This window comes from Telmatherina bonti (genome assembly GCF_933228915.1).
Source record: "Telmatherina bonti genome assembly, chromosome: 14".
NCBI lineage: Eukaryota > Metazoa > Chordata > Actinopteri > Atheriniformes > Telmatherinidae > Telmatherina > Telmatherina bonti.
In genome coordinates this window covers 33469365-33484107 of record NC_136612.1, presented here as the reverse complement: position 1 = coordinate 33484107, position 14743 = coordinate 33469365, and the positions used below count along the sequence as shown (strand labels likewise).

At 39.4% G+C, this 14743-nt stretch overlaps 1 protein-coding gene across 1 annotated transcript in view; it reads right to left on the bottom strand.

Annotated features, from left to right (window-relative positions):
* The window catches only part of LOC306765133 (RNA binding protein fox-1 homolog 3-like), a gene marked incomplete at both ends in the record, with an annotated part of 222634 nt that extends 208924 nt beyond the window's left edge, over nucleotides 1-13710 (bottom strand). Inside the window, one exon of the mRNA XM_079252497.1 lies at nucleotides 13691-13710. The remainder of the gene's footprint in view (nucleotides 1-13690) is intronic.
* Between the last annotated feature and the right edge of the window lie 1033 nt (nucleotides 13711-14743).

Genomic DNA, 14743 nt, shown 5'->3' with positions numbered 1-14743 from the left:
GGAGACTCAGCGGCGAGCCGGCTGGGATTTCCTCACAAAGCTGGAATCTGCGGAGCGCTGACCCCCGCGTGGCCGCCGTGACGTGGCGAGCATGCCAGTCTGGAAGGAAAGAGGAGGCCGCTGAGGCATGCGGGCCCTGCAGGATATCCACCTTGTCGTGAGGGGGGGGGGGGGGGCGTCATGGTGGGAAAGCGGGCAGGTTGCACATCGCTCCCCATCTGCAGGGGGTTGACGAGTTCATTGTTTAAAAGGGCAAACATGAGTTGAATAAAGAGCGCGCTTCCCAGTAAAAGAAACTAATAAATATTATGCTGGTTTGCTGAAAAGTGAAACCACAGAGCTGCAGTTCCAACACGAGGAGTGACTCTCCTCTCGCTTGCCGTCCGTCGTTATGACAGCGGATCCTCTCACTCATGCATCTTCACATGAGTAATGATCCCGCCGCTTAAAAATAACACAGCTAGCCTCCACCTTCGCAGCGAGGCGCTCCACACAGCCGTGTCTGCTGTTATCCACGGGGATGGCAAAATGAAATGTGCTTTTTATCATGTGCCATCAAAACGCCCCCCCTCCGCCGCCCCTCCCTCCTTTCATTCACATCCATGTTGAACCTCCCTTCAAAAAAATATTGGCAAATGTTGTAATTACGTGCAGAGTATCTGAGCCTCACATGGCTGCAGGCTCGGATCAGTCCCGGGCCTGATATTCCAGCTTTATCATATTTTAGTTTTATTTGAGGACGGTGGCAGCACCGCGCCTCCAGTCAGCCATAATTGAAATGAGGGAAGGAAGATGTAGAGGCTGTGTGCCCCACTCCTTGTAATCAAACCCTTAGTCCTGTGTGCTTCGCCATTTTTCAAAGTGAAATATCCTCACAATCTTTATAATACGCAGCGGGTCCTCCTCATGCCTTAGCCTGTGGGTAATTAGGCATGAGAGAGTGCAGTTTTTACATGCAGAAGCCATGCATTAGGAATGTTGAAGCCACAAACCGGGCCTCTGATGCTCCAAGTCCACTGGAAGCATTCAATTAACTTCATGATCACATACATAACAACAGCAGGCTGCTTTGTGACTAATTTATTATTCTGGTTGGAGCAGGCGTGACATCAGTATTCAACGGGCAGCGCTATCTGTTTTCCACGTTCGCCGCGCGGCTCGTATGTGAGGCTCCAGCGTCTGGAGCCGAATAGTGAAAAAGTGAAGCCGGGGGGACTGATGGAGAAGTTGATGTATGATCCCTGGTGGCTGAGCTTGTTTGAAGCATGGAGCTGGGCAGGTGATTCCGAGGCGCCGGCTCTTTAAACAGCGTAATGAGCCAGAGAGGACGCCCCCCCCCACCCTGCCGAACCCTCCCCAGCTACTCTCACATAACCCTCCCTGCTTCCATCACCAGCAGAACCAGGCCTCCTTCACACCAACCTGGGAATACACATGAACAATATTCACTGAACTTATGTCAAAAAATGAAAAAATAATTGAAAAGACGTCAAAGCGGCTCCTCGTCAGCTCTGAATCATCATCTTTCTGTTAAATATTCACCGTTTGGGTCGTACTTTTACTCACAATCGTCTTATAAAGTAGGTAAAAGCTCATTTAGATCAACTGCTGGTGACGATGTGAGAAACTTTGTCCGTCGTTCAGACTTTAGTTTAAACTCGTTTTAGTTTTTACACCTTCGGCTGATTGATTTACATCCTCGTTTATCAGGAAGTTTTCATGAAACTTTTCAGTTCACATGGTTGTTTAGGTCAAAATAAAGAAAAAAATATACATATAAAGATAAAAATCAATTTATATTTACTTCAGTGAAATGCTTCTGTTCTGATTAACACATTTAAATTATTTAAAATATATTATAAACATTTTTAATGTTTTACTTTTATTTTCACGTTTATTTAATCACTTTGATTTTTTTTGTCATGTTTTTATTTTCTTTGTTCAGCTTTAAAAAGTGCTTTTCAAATAAAGATCAACTTGAATATACCTGCAATAACAATTGTGATAGTAATAAAATATGAATAATTATATTATTGATATAATAAAACATTATTTAATTGCAGCTAATAAAACATAATATTTTGAATATTGATTAAATAAAATTCCAATGAAAGTCATAAATTATTTTAAATTAATAAATTCAAAAGTAAAGAAAAATAATTAATTCAAATTGAATGTAAATAAGACTAAATGAAAAATCTGATTGATGAAAGCAGACAGATTTTTTTCACAATCAAATGGAAAATTTTTTTTTAAAAAAGGGAGAATTGTTGCAGAAATCTATTAAGTTTTATGTTTGTATCATGATAAAACTGCTAATTTAAATTCTTGTGACCACAATCACTTTTAAAAATAAAACATCACCTCTATGAGACATGAAAAAAATACGTTTTAATGTATTCATGTAGTTTATTTTCATACAGATAAATATTTAATATGATGCAGATTTATGGAACACAAACACGTTGATACCAAACCGCCTGGGTAGAAGTTAAATAGGAGAATATTGGGACTATTTAGTTAAACTGAATTAAAGTTCAACAAGATGTTGCTATTTGTGCACTTTCTGCTGTTTCTGCTCACTTTGCAGAAGAGTTGCAGCCAGTTTGCTCACTTTTTTATTCACTTTTTCTCCTCAAAGCCCCAAAAATGAAAAAGATAACCATAAAACATAAAGTAAAATGTTTTATATGTAATAAAAATGACTTAAATATGCTGAGCATCCTCCTCTGACGCAGTCAGGAGGACAAGCGGTGTAATAAATCCCTGACAAGTTTCAATCTAAATTCATTACACAGGTCTAATGATCAGAAGTAGCCCTTCACTCAGGTGGGTCACAGTTCAGCCTTAATCTGATTATTTTCTTTGCATAATTATGAGCAAAATGATATTGATTGACGCGTTCCTGCAGGCTGCTCATATCCCACAGGCCTTAACAGTTTTATAAGTCTGCAGCAGCACTCCAGCTCCACCAGCACGTCGTCTGATGACACTCCAACAGGTCCGTGCACGGAGGAACGCCAAGGCATGAAGCAAGACAAAAAAAAATCTAACTTTGTACACATCGTAAACGTGTTTGCATGAAGACGAGGGATGACACGCCGACGCCGGTCCTCATGCACAATTTACAGGGCGTCTGTTTTGCAGACAAAGCTGAACATAACAGCAGCCGCAGCTCGAGGAGGAAACAAAGACGAGGGGGCACGAGGAGGAGAAAGATGGGCTACAAGCCCCTCTATGCAGCGTTTCATTGCTGCTGATGATATATAAATGCATGCACACATGGATGCTGCTCGTAAATGAATAAACACATACATCAATTTCAAAATCCAACACATTTGAATTTCAAATGCAGCTGCGCCTTTTTCCCCCTCTTTTTTTTTTACGATATGTCTCATTTCTCTTGTGGAGATGTAGAAAAAAAGAAAGAAGAGGGGCAGAAGGGAAAAATTAGAGGGGTGGGAGAACAAATGCTGTATGGAATTTGAGATTATGTATCTGGTTTGTGTGTTTCCCTCCTGTTTAAATCAAAGGCGTGGGGGCCGTGTAGCCCTGGGCTCGGCGCTGCTGACAGTTTCAGTGTTTCTTGACTTCTCTCCTCCCCCTTTTCAACGACAGTCCTGAATTGAGAAGCAGGGTGGAACGGGGTGTGGGCTTCTGGCGGAGGGTGAATTAAATAGTCACTCTCCCTCCCTTTCCTCCCTCTCTCTCTCTTGCACTTTCTCTTTTTTTCAGTGGCGTTTAAAATCAATTCATTCAGTGGACTGCTGACACAGCCCGGCCCAGAGAGCCCAGGATTTATGGCTCCCTCTAATGGGCATGCTCTGAACCAAAGCCCTGCCGTCAGCACAATCCTGCCAGCTACCCGTCCGCCCCGCTCCCTCACTCCATCTAGCTTTTAAAGACGCAGGCATCCTTACTCTTCCTCCCCCCTTCTTCCCTCACCCCTCCTCTCTATGCTGGCAGCAGAGGGCCCTTGGAAAAGCTCCTGACCATGAGAAGCTTTACATACCTGAACACAAGAAAAAGAAGAGCCATGTGGTCATTTTGATGTTTGCCATAAATATTAGTTTTTGTGTTGCTGGAGTCCTGAGTCGTCGCTGGAACAAGGAGGGGGGGGTGTGGGGGGGGGGGGGGGGGGGGGGGGGGGGGGGGGTGTCAGGGACGTGAAATCTACTCTATCTGCATCTATCATAGATTATATTAGAAGGGAAACTTCCTGCCTTATTTACCTTTCAAGCCCAATTTAAGCACATTGTTGTGTAAAACGGTGGAAAGACACGTGGCTCTGATTCTGGCAGAAATATGACACAATGGTGTAAAACAGCATGAAGGGTTTAGATGAGGCTTTTTATCTCTACAGATGCTGCAGGTCCTCTTCTTTGCCGTACAGCAAGCTGCACTGCCATCTATCAGCAGCTCAGAAAGAGCAAAGCAAGTGCTGCTTCTGGAGAATGCAGCCACACTCAAGGCAAAATGTAAGAGGAGGGGGGATTGGAGGGATAAATGTGGCTGCTATCTGACACTTCACCACAAGATGTCACTAAATCCTGCAGACTCGTCTTTTAAAGTCAGATTTTGTGTTTTAAACCCGGGTTTTGTAACTAAAAGTGGTGAGAAGTGCTGTAGCTCTGAGAGATAAAGATGTGCAGTAAATGAGAAATATGTTGAATGTGAGCCTGAGTTTCTGAACGGAGATAAATCTACTCGTCTCGTTTGATGCTGCATGAATATCACCAAAATGTTTTGTGCAACTTTCTTTTTTTAGTATTTTTAGTATTTAAAGTTCCTGTTTGGCTTTATTCTAGACTATCTACCACTGCTCTAACGTATGAACAGCATCATGTGTTTGGAAAGTTCTTCAGTTCCTGCATCTTTATCTGAACTTTTGTTGTTTGTGCTACAAAGATTCACTGCAGCTTTTCACCCGCTGCTGGTTCAGATCTGCCAAACTGCTGCTGTATTTTTTTTTTTTACTCTTTTCCAGTGATCCCTCTATCCAAATGATTTCCTGATATTACATTTCATATTGGACTGTAAACCATGTCAGTAGTAGCCAGTTTATGACATATTTGATTCAGAGTTTCATCTACAGATTTCCTTAAATCTATAAAGTTTTTAAAAAAGAAGCTTTTTGAATTATATCAGGGATGAAAAACTACGAGTCAAAGCTACAACTAATGACCGGATGAGACACACAGCTCGTAGCCTCGCGGACAGATGAACCAACAAACACTAGTAACCAGCTGAAAACTAGTTTACCTGGTTAGTGGCTGCTGCACGACTCTGCAACCAGTTTTAGTCTAAGATTAGAAAAATGAATCATTTTTTAAAAAAATGTTAGCGTAACATTTTTGCACAACTTTACATCAGGCATGTATTGATGAGACTAAACAGAATGTTTTTAGAGTGACAGTCAGCTTAAAAATTGCCTCCACATTAATGTCTCTAATGTTCGCTGTAATTAACTTATTTTTAACCTTTGAACCTTTGTTTGAAATTACCTACCATTAAATGAGTACATCTCTACAACTACAGGATAAGTTTTTGAATAAATTTGGAGTCATAATAAAGAGAATACTGGGGAGATTTGTTGGGGTATGTGTGTTATTGGTGAAGAATAACGAGGGGGGTGCCATATTAGCTTCCTCACATTTCCATTGTGATTGAGGACACTACGATTACATTTTTAAAAAAATTATCTGTATGTTAATGCATCTGTTTTTCCCCACTGAGGTCGTTTTCTAACTTTGGGCTCATTTTATACAATTTTAGACTATTTAATATCCATTATTTTACATAATCCAACTAATTTATCTCCACTATTTATGTCAAACTATGAATGAATCCAAACATATCAAACACATCATGAAATTTACAGTAATGTGTGTTAGTGATAGAACAACTACTTCTGCTAACTGGTCTGAACAAAGCTGCAGGCACACGTTTGTAGTATTCTTTGTAGATTTTAAGTTTCTTTTAGATAGTTTCCATATGCAGGAAGTCGTGTCCATGTCTTGTCTTTTCTCATGTCCATGAAAACCAACATGTTTCCAAATGCTAGCCTTCAAATCTGAGGAGGAAATCACACAGTCTGTGGCTGCAAGGTTAGCTGCTAGTTTAATGTTATCTCTGTTGTAAATGCACAACCACAGATATGATATACGTAGGCACTTCCTAATATCATGCAACCTACAGCTGTGCTCATATGTATTCATCCCCTTTCATTAAAGAAAAGGCTGAATTTACAACAGTCACTCAAATAACTGGAGACTTAAAAAAGGAACAATAACTAAAAATTTGCAAAAAATATAATTTAGTAATATAAGACACTGTTTTTTTTCATTTAATTGAGTTGAAGAAAGAAAAACAAACAAACAAATGTGTCCTGGACAAATTAGAGACTTTTCTGTTGAACAGTGGGACAAAATACCTGTCAACAGGTGCAGAAGTCTGACTGAGAGGAACAGAAAACACCTGACTGGAGCGGAAATATTAAAGGATTGTTCAACTAAATATTACTTTATGACTGATGTATTATGTAATAAATTATCTTATTTGTTTGATTGTTTAAAAAAATATCTCTATTGAACCAGAATTAGAAAATAATGTAATGATTTTCATAAAATTTTTATTTATTATTACTTTAGTCTATTTCAGATTATTTTACAGGCAGCTGTTTTTTTTTCTTTCTTTAATGAAAGGGTATGAATAAATAACAACTGTTTACCAGCTGACGCCTCATCATGCCGCCATCTTGGATGGGTCTCCCATGCGTCTCCAATATATTTATTTGTAAGGTGTAGGACCAACCACAATAACTTCACTGATCTTTCCCTGATTTTTCTCAGTTTGGTTTGTTACAAAGGTTAGAGCTGTTATGATACATGTCACTGCCAAACATTAAAAACAACATGCTTTTATGCTAAAATAGTTTTTATAATGTTATATAACAAAGACATAAGGTAGCTACAATATAAAAGAATGTATAACTGTATTTGATACAAACATGTTTTTTTTATTGATACATTTGGATTAATTTATTTCTATCTGATCAAATAACAAATATAATTTAACCTTACTTGTGAAATGTGATGCAATATGATCTGCTTTCAATATTTCGTTGGTTATTGCAACGTGGCAGAGTTGCTGGCTTTCTCTTGGCAATGGTAAACTCTTTTTCTATTCTTCTTCTTTTTTTGTAAAATATCTATCAAAATAGATTTATGGTTGTACAAAGTCTGAAAATAAAGTATTGTATCAAAATTGTACAATTCAAACGTTAGCAATGGAACATGAACAAAAACAAAAAGACAAAAAAGAGACATTAAATAAATAGAACCATGTTAAACAAAACAACTAAAAAAAGAAACACAGAAGAGATCTTCTTTACATCAAGGTTAAATTGTTTCCATAATTTTTTTTTTTTTCCTCTTTTAAAGTCTCCATGTTGTTCCAGGTTAAGGTTTGTTAATCTAAAGATGTAAAATGAGGTTAAAGTTTTATGCCAAATCATTTTGTGCATGTAGTATTTTCCTAAAATAATGTTAAATTCATTTTTTATTTTTCATTTGCTGATAGATTTAAGTTAGCGACTATAAGTACTTCCAGATAAAAATGTTTTCTTATCTTTGGAGAGATGTATGTTTGTAGGTAAAACAGACAGGATGGAAACAATCAACAAAAACATGGTCAAAGGTTTCCCCCTTTCATCCACATGTATAAGAGTTATGTACCGTGGGAAAGATAGTGGACATGTTTGCTTTTGAAGGGTCGTACCTGTGCACAATTTTAAACAGTACGTCTTTGATTGTGTTTGCATTTATATCCTGATGAGGCAGAAGGAAAATCCAGTTCCAGAGTTTTTGTCCTCCATCAGTGTTTACTTACTGGAGTTGTGTCAGTATCAAGTAAGTGTCCAATAAAAACTATTATCTGTAACTGGGATGCCAGGAATAGTTGGAGAGCTGCTGTTACAGACACAGAAGCATCTACCTGGAGGCTCTGCACCAGAGAAACAATACTAGCAGGAACAGACTCAGTTACCATGTAAAGTCTCTATGTAGAGCATCAATATCATATTTTTCCATAAACACCTCATAGGAGTAAAATTCACTATTTGCGTTAAGTAAATTACAATGCATTTAGTGTTATTATATATGACCATTTATGTAGAAAAGTGTTTTGTTCTTATGTAATATATACATGTTGTTCCACAGAAAACACATATGTAGGAAAACTATGGTTGACTCTAAAGCTAGACTTAAAGGCAGAGACCCATCCAATATGGCGGCGACACTGCATTACGCTCCAGCACACAATGAGGCGTCTATGTATATTATGTCTATGTGTGCTACCTGCACACTTTAGGGCAGGGCTACTCTATTAGATATTCAGGTGGGCCAGATTTTTTAAATAACTGTAAATGATCAGAGCCAGTAAATACAGTAAAGGAAAATAAATCAGTAAAAATAAAAAATAAAATAAAAAAGACTAATTTACATTTAGAAAAATAAGTAGTTTATTAATTTTTCTATTTTAAATTCAGTCCCACATGACAAGAGCAAATGCACAAAGTAAAATAATGTAAATTCCAGTCAGAGCCTATTTTTCTCCTAACTTTTAACATAAAAAAGTCATATCAAAGTAAACTTCTCGATGTGGTGCCTCCTCACATTATAATCTTTAAACACCGATTACATTTTAAAACACATCGGTTTGGTGCTCGAATGTGACGGCAAAAAAACCCAAATACTTATCAATCCAGGCGGGGTTAAATCTGCGGTTTTCGTTGTCAGTTCAGCGTTTTGGGAGAGAGAGCGACATGCTTGCTAGCGCTGCTGTTACAACTTCAAAACAAGCGCTGGGATTAATGTTGCTAGGCAACTAAGTGTTGCATTCATGGTCTGCACAACTGTAGGATTGTAGGCTACTTAATCAGCGAAGGAATGACTGAAGGTTCTTGATTAATATCTTTATTCTTTTACATAAACTGGGCCACATAGAAGTTGGTTCTGGGCCGCATGTGGCCAGCGGGCCGCCATTTGAAGAGGCCTGCTTTAGGGGAACGGACCGGTCCGCCTTCCTAAAGCGTCCACATTGCATGTTCCACTTTTATGTTCCTGCCAAACTTTACAGCTGTGTTTTTCCACATTTAATTATAGTAAAATAAATAAATAAATAAATAAATCATTTTTGAACATTTATGGTCTGTAACTGAATTGGCACATTAAATAGTGAATCGGCCCACTCCTAATTCAAACATCAAGCAGGACTTGCTCTCTGTTTTAAAACCCATTCTTCTTTGTGGTTTTTCAACAATCCTGGAGGTGTGATGCCTTCATGTTGTCGGGTGTTTATTTGTTTTGATCATTTTAAAATTTTTTGACTGTGGATGTTTTTGATGCTTTATTTATATTATAAGATAGATAGATAGATAGATAGATAGATAGATAGATAGATAGATAGATAGATAAGATAGCTAGATAGATAGATAGATAGATAGATAGATAGATAGATAAGATAGCTAGATAGCTAGCTAGCTATCTAGCTAGATAGATAGATAGATAGATAGATAGATAGATAGATAGATAGATAGATAGATAGATAGATAGATAGATAGATAGATAGATAGACACAGTTGTGCTCATATTTATTCATACCCTTTCATTAAAATCAGAAAAAAACAGCTGCCTGTGAAATAAGATGAAATTGACTAAAGTAATAATAAATCAAATTTTATGAAAATCATTATTTTCTAATTCTGGTTCAATAGAAATATTTTTTTTAAACAAGCAAACAAATAAGATAATTTATTACATATTACATGACTCATAAAGTAATATTTAGTTGAACAATCCTTTAATATTTCCGCTCCAGTCAGGTGTTTTCTGTTCCTCTCAGTCAGACTTCTGCACCTGTTGACAGGTATTTTGTCCCACTGTTCAACAGAAAAGTCTCTCATTTGTTCAGGACACATTTGTTTGTTTGTTTGCTTGTTTTTCTTTCTTCAACTCAATTAAATGAAAAAAAAAACAAAAAACAGTGTCTTATATTACTAAATTATATTTTTGCACATTTTTAGTTATTGTTCCTTTTTTAAGTCTCCAGTTATTTGAGTGACTGTTGTAAATTCAGCCTTTTCTTTAATGAAAGGGGATGAATACATATGAGCACAATTGTGTGTGTGTGTGTATTTATATATATATATATATATATATATATATATATATATATATATATATATATATGTATGTGTGTGTGTGTATATAATGTATGTATTTCCAGTCTAGTGTGTTTGGATGTGAAAGAATTTCTGGAAGCAGCAGGAAAAGAAGATGTGATTGAACCCAGCCACTGTAAAGACACAGAAATAAAAAAGAAAACGGATCATGGCCTGAATTGCAATGACAACATGAAGTCACTCCTGCGCAACACTTGCTTTGAGTGAGTTAGCTAGTCTCTCCGTCTGACTGAGAGTGTTACAGGACTGTATTTATATCTGCTACAGTGTCTGTGAACACAAAATATGCTATGCTACACTTGACCCTGTTATATCCTCAGGCAACCTGGCAATTTGCAGACAAACACGGACCTTTACTGCAGCCCCAAAGCCTCTAACTTGCATCCTTCTCCATATTCCAGCTGTGCTCTGCAGCTTGTCAAAGCAGTATGGGTCCTGAATTAGCCTTCCATTACAGCAACTCTCCAGCTCCCCCTAAACTTAACCATTACTGACCATTTGGCATGGCTTCATTATAAAGCCATGCATGTAAAATCAAGTCATGGTTCCCTGGCCGTCACATCCAATTTCAAAATACAATCCCCAAGCACCCCCCACCTCCTTCAGAATCTCTATCTTTCTCTCTTACTTAAGTTCAACCTTCTCCTTGTTTCATAAAATATGATCTGATTAGAAATAGATTACACACCTTGTTAGCAGAGCGTTTCATATTTGATGCAGAGCTGCTTTAAGACGGGCAACCTCCTTCATGATTCAAAGCGATTGTGGCCTTGTTCTCTGGCCTATTTGTTTAATAAGCTCTGCTACATCACTGGGCCTTTTAAGTGAACACACTCCCCTGCAGCAAAGGCAAAAGATCAATACCCACACCTGTAAAAAAAAAAAAATCACGGTCAAGGATTTTCTCCTTCTACGGAATAAGAGGCGAGGTAATCAGCAACAATTGCAGTGTTTGAGAGGAAAACCAAAACAGGAAGCAGCTTTTATGTGCTGACCTGCAGGGAGGGCTACAGGTCAGCTGTGAAATATTCAGAGCCGATTAGTCTGCCGCAACGCTTTTCACATTTCCTCATCACACCAGGCTCTGCTATGCAAATCGGACGTTCTAAACAGAGAGAAGAAAGGCAGAGTCTTTGAGGGTAAATGAATTCATTATAATCCTCACCCTCATCTGCTCGCTGATGGAGGACTTCTGGTGTAATCGCTGGTGGGTGGGGGGCCTTCTACTGCACCGTCTGAGCTCAGATTGTGGAATAAATTCCAGGTCCTATCATCTTAAAATGAAAATAATATTCCCTCATTTACTGTGGAAAAGTCCATGTAAGGGGGTAAAATGTAATAGTGCGCTTGAGGAATGTAATTATTGTTTAGTGAGTGTGTGAGCTGTGTTTTACAAGAACAGCGTGGAAAACTTCCACTTTCTCTTATTACATCACTGTGATATAAATATTCTTAAGCAGTGGCCACAGCAGCATCAAATTATTGCAAATTAGCCCCATATATTCCTTTTTTTTAGGCAAGTCAGAGTTTCTCCTGTAAACAAGCCGAATGCTGCACCTGTTCAGGACGGACATATCATGATGGAAGGAGCGCCACGTCTTTTCCTTTGGCTGTTTATCCTCCTGTTTTCACTTCGATCTCTCCGCCTACACCCATAGCGGTTTCAACGGCCGGTGACGGGGGAGACATAACACCCACCAGCTTTACATGGGGGTCACGGGAGGTCCATCATTATCAAGCCACAGTGGTGATCACGGCAATAATATAGAACTATAACCGAGCAATTAGACTAATGGAAAACGTCCCCATTTCTCTTGGTGTTCTGCAGTGAGACACGCCGCGTACCCCGCAGGCCCAACCCCCACCCCCAGAGACGAGGCTGGAGATGTGAAGTGGAGAGGAGGTGATGGCGGAGGCCCATTGATCCTCACAGCCACCTGCTATATGGCTCCACAGAGGATGGGCGGGGAGGCATAGGGCTTCATCTGGGGAGAGATCACGCCGACACCCAGCCCTCAGGCATATGGATAAGAGCCTTTTTCTGGTCTTGAGCTACTTAACTAGCACACATTAGCACAATATGGCCGGATGGGGGAGAGTATGGCATGCATACATGCAACCTTCATCACAGCCAGAGTGCGTCCATGCTGAGAGGGTGTGAAGCTGTTAACTCACTCTGGTGAAGTGAGAAAAAGCAGCACTGAAATGCTGAAAAAGGTGTTAAAAACATCACAAAAGCTGACCTCAGCTGTCCAAACATCCATCTTTAGACCTGTTTAATAAAACTCAGCATCACGGTGGGGGCTCGGGTCTATCCCAGGTGGGACTCCACAGCAGCTCATATTCACTAAAACAACTTCTTGACTTGCAGCTAATGAAGGCAGGTGAGTTAAACTCGACGATAAAATATAAAACAACTATATCTGAAAGGGATAAATGGAAAGCTACATATATAAAGGCAGACAACGCTGCAGCTCATGTAGTTTAGGTCCCACTGCAGCCAAACACAATACAGTTCAGGCTCTTTCTGTTTACTTTCGCCTGAATTCAGAGAGAATGTGATTCATGTAAAATTCATGTTTCTATGGAAGCTCATGCTTCTTTCCCACATATAGCTTTTTGTTGTTTTGCAGGAGTGTGATGAATCTCTGAGGCTGTAGTGGCGAGTGGAAAGCTAGCAAGACCCGCGGGGTCACGTTGAGGAGGAATGCTGCAGGTTTGAATTCAGATGAATCGTCTTTTAAAGCAGCATCACTGTGTACTTCACTGACCCTGCTGGGTTCGAGTACCCCGACACGAGTGAAGCCACACCTATGACCCGTCTGCAAGGTGTTTCCTTTCGGTACGTGTCAACAGAAGTGCAGCGGTGTGAGAATTTAAGCCTCTGGAGGTCAGCGAGAGCAAAGCTTCACTTCATCATGCTGAATTCCTGTTCAGCGCTAGCTGCTAACACAGCTCTGTTCATCTGCTTTTAGAATTAGACTTAAATCTAAACCACTATAGTTAAAGATTTTTCGGCTTATTTAACAGGAAAGAGGTCAGAGGGGATGCAGCAAGGCGCCAGAGGCCAGGACCTGAACATTGATTTGCTTCATTTAGGAGACGAGTCGGCTGCTATTTTCTAATGCAAACCTGACAAACTCGACCACAAATGGCTCAAAATGACACGTTTGTTTGAACTCTGCTTGATTAGATGCAGAGTTCCTGCAGCAGAGACAGCTCTGGGATGTGTCTGATCATTCAGCCTTCAGGTTCAGGACAAGCTGGACATATTAGTGACAGATGACATCAACCGCTGTATTTTGTTTTGAGATGAACTCAACATTCACAGCTAAAAAAAAACAAAAAACAAAACAAAAAAAAAACCTCTCCAGACACAGTTCAGTTTAAAGTGGGATTTGTTTTAGAGACACAGACACAAAAACATGAAGGTTTTCTGAGCCTGACCTGCCCAGCTGGGGGTCTCCATGTACAGGTGAAGCCGGTCGGCCTGGAGCTGGGTCACTCGACTCGCTGCTGCTGCCACAGGTGCTGACGAACCCTGCAGGACGAGAAGGTCTGCTTAGTAAGGACAAACAGGACAGTTTCTGAGCGAGATGCAGCTGCAAAAACATTTCTTTGTCTCAATTAATATGCTTTTTGTGACCTAAAAATGCCCACAGTAGTGTTTGTTGGCCAGTATTCTATTCTATTCTGTTCTACAGTCATTTAGCAGACGCTTTTATCCAAAGTGATTTACATATGAGTGAGAACAACACAAGCATGAAATCAAACAGTAGAGGACATCGTAGGAAGGTGCTGGTGGACTGTCCAGTTGGACGCAGGTCCTTCCGTGAAGTGCTACAGGCTTTTTTTTATTTTTTTTTATTTTGATGGAAGTAGATGGAAGTTGTGGCAAAACTGTGGAAAACTTTACAACAGGTGTAGCCGATTAGCTTAAACCACAACAAAACACTCTTCTTTTAACACTCGTTTTAATACCTGGTGGAGGAAGTTTTATCTTAAAATCATAGTTTGTATGTTTTAGCTCCTTAGAGCAGGAACTTTACCTGCCTGCAATTATAACAGCTTGTACACACGACTTCAACCTCCTCTCCTTCGCTGCCCAACAATACTGCTACTAAAACACCTGCTAGGTGGGAAGTCAGGACTAATTATTCACCTTGATATCACAGAGTTAACATAGAATTAAGCGTAGGGCAAAACAAAACCATTTTTATACCACATAAGCTGCTTATCAGGGGAACTGATACCTAAATTATAAGTAGGAAATAAGTGCTTTTTTGCTAAATTTTGTTGAACACTGTAAAATCCGAGCAACTGAATGCAGCACGACTGCAGAAATGAGACAGATGATGAGAAATCAGAGAAATAAAGTGGATTTTTATGTAAATACCCTCCTTTTCTGCTGAGCGAGCGTTTACTGCAATTTAATCTGCATGTTTTTATTTAGCCGTTATGCAGTTGGTCTGTATTGGTCGGTCTACTTACTCCCAAAGG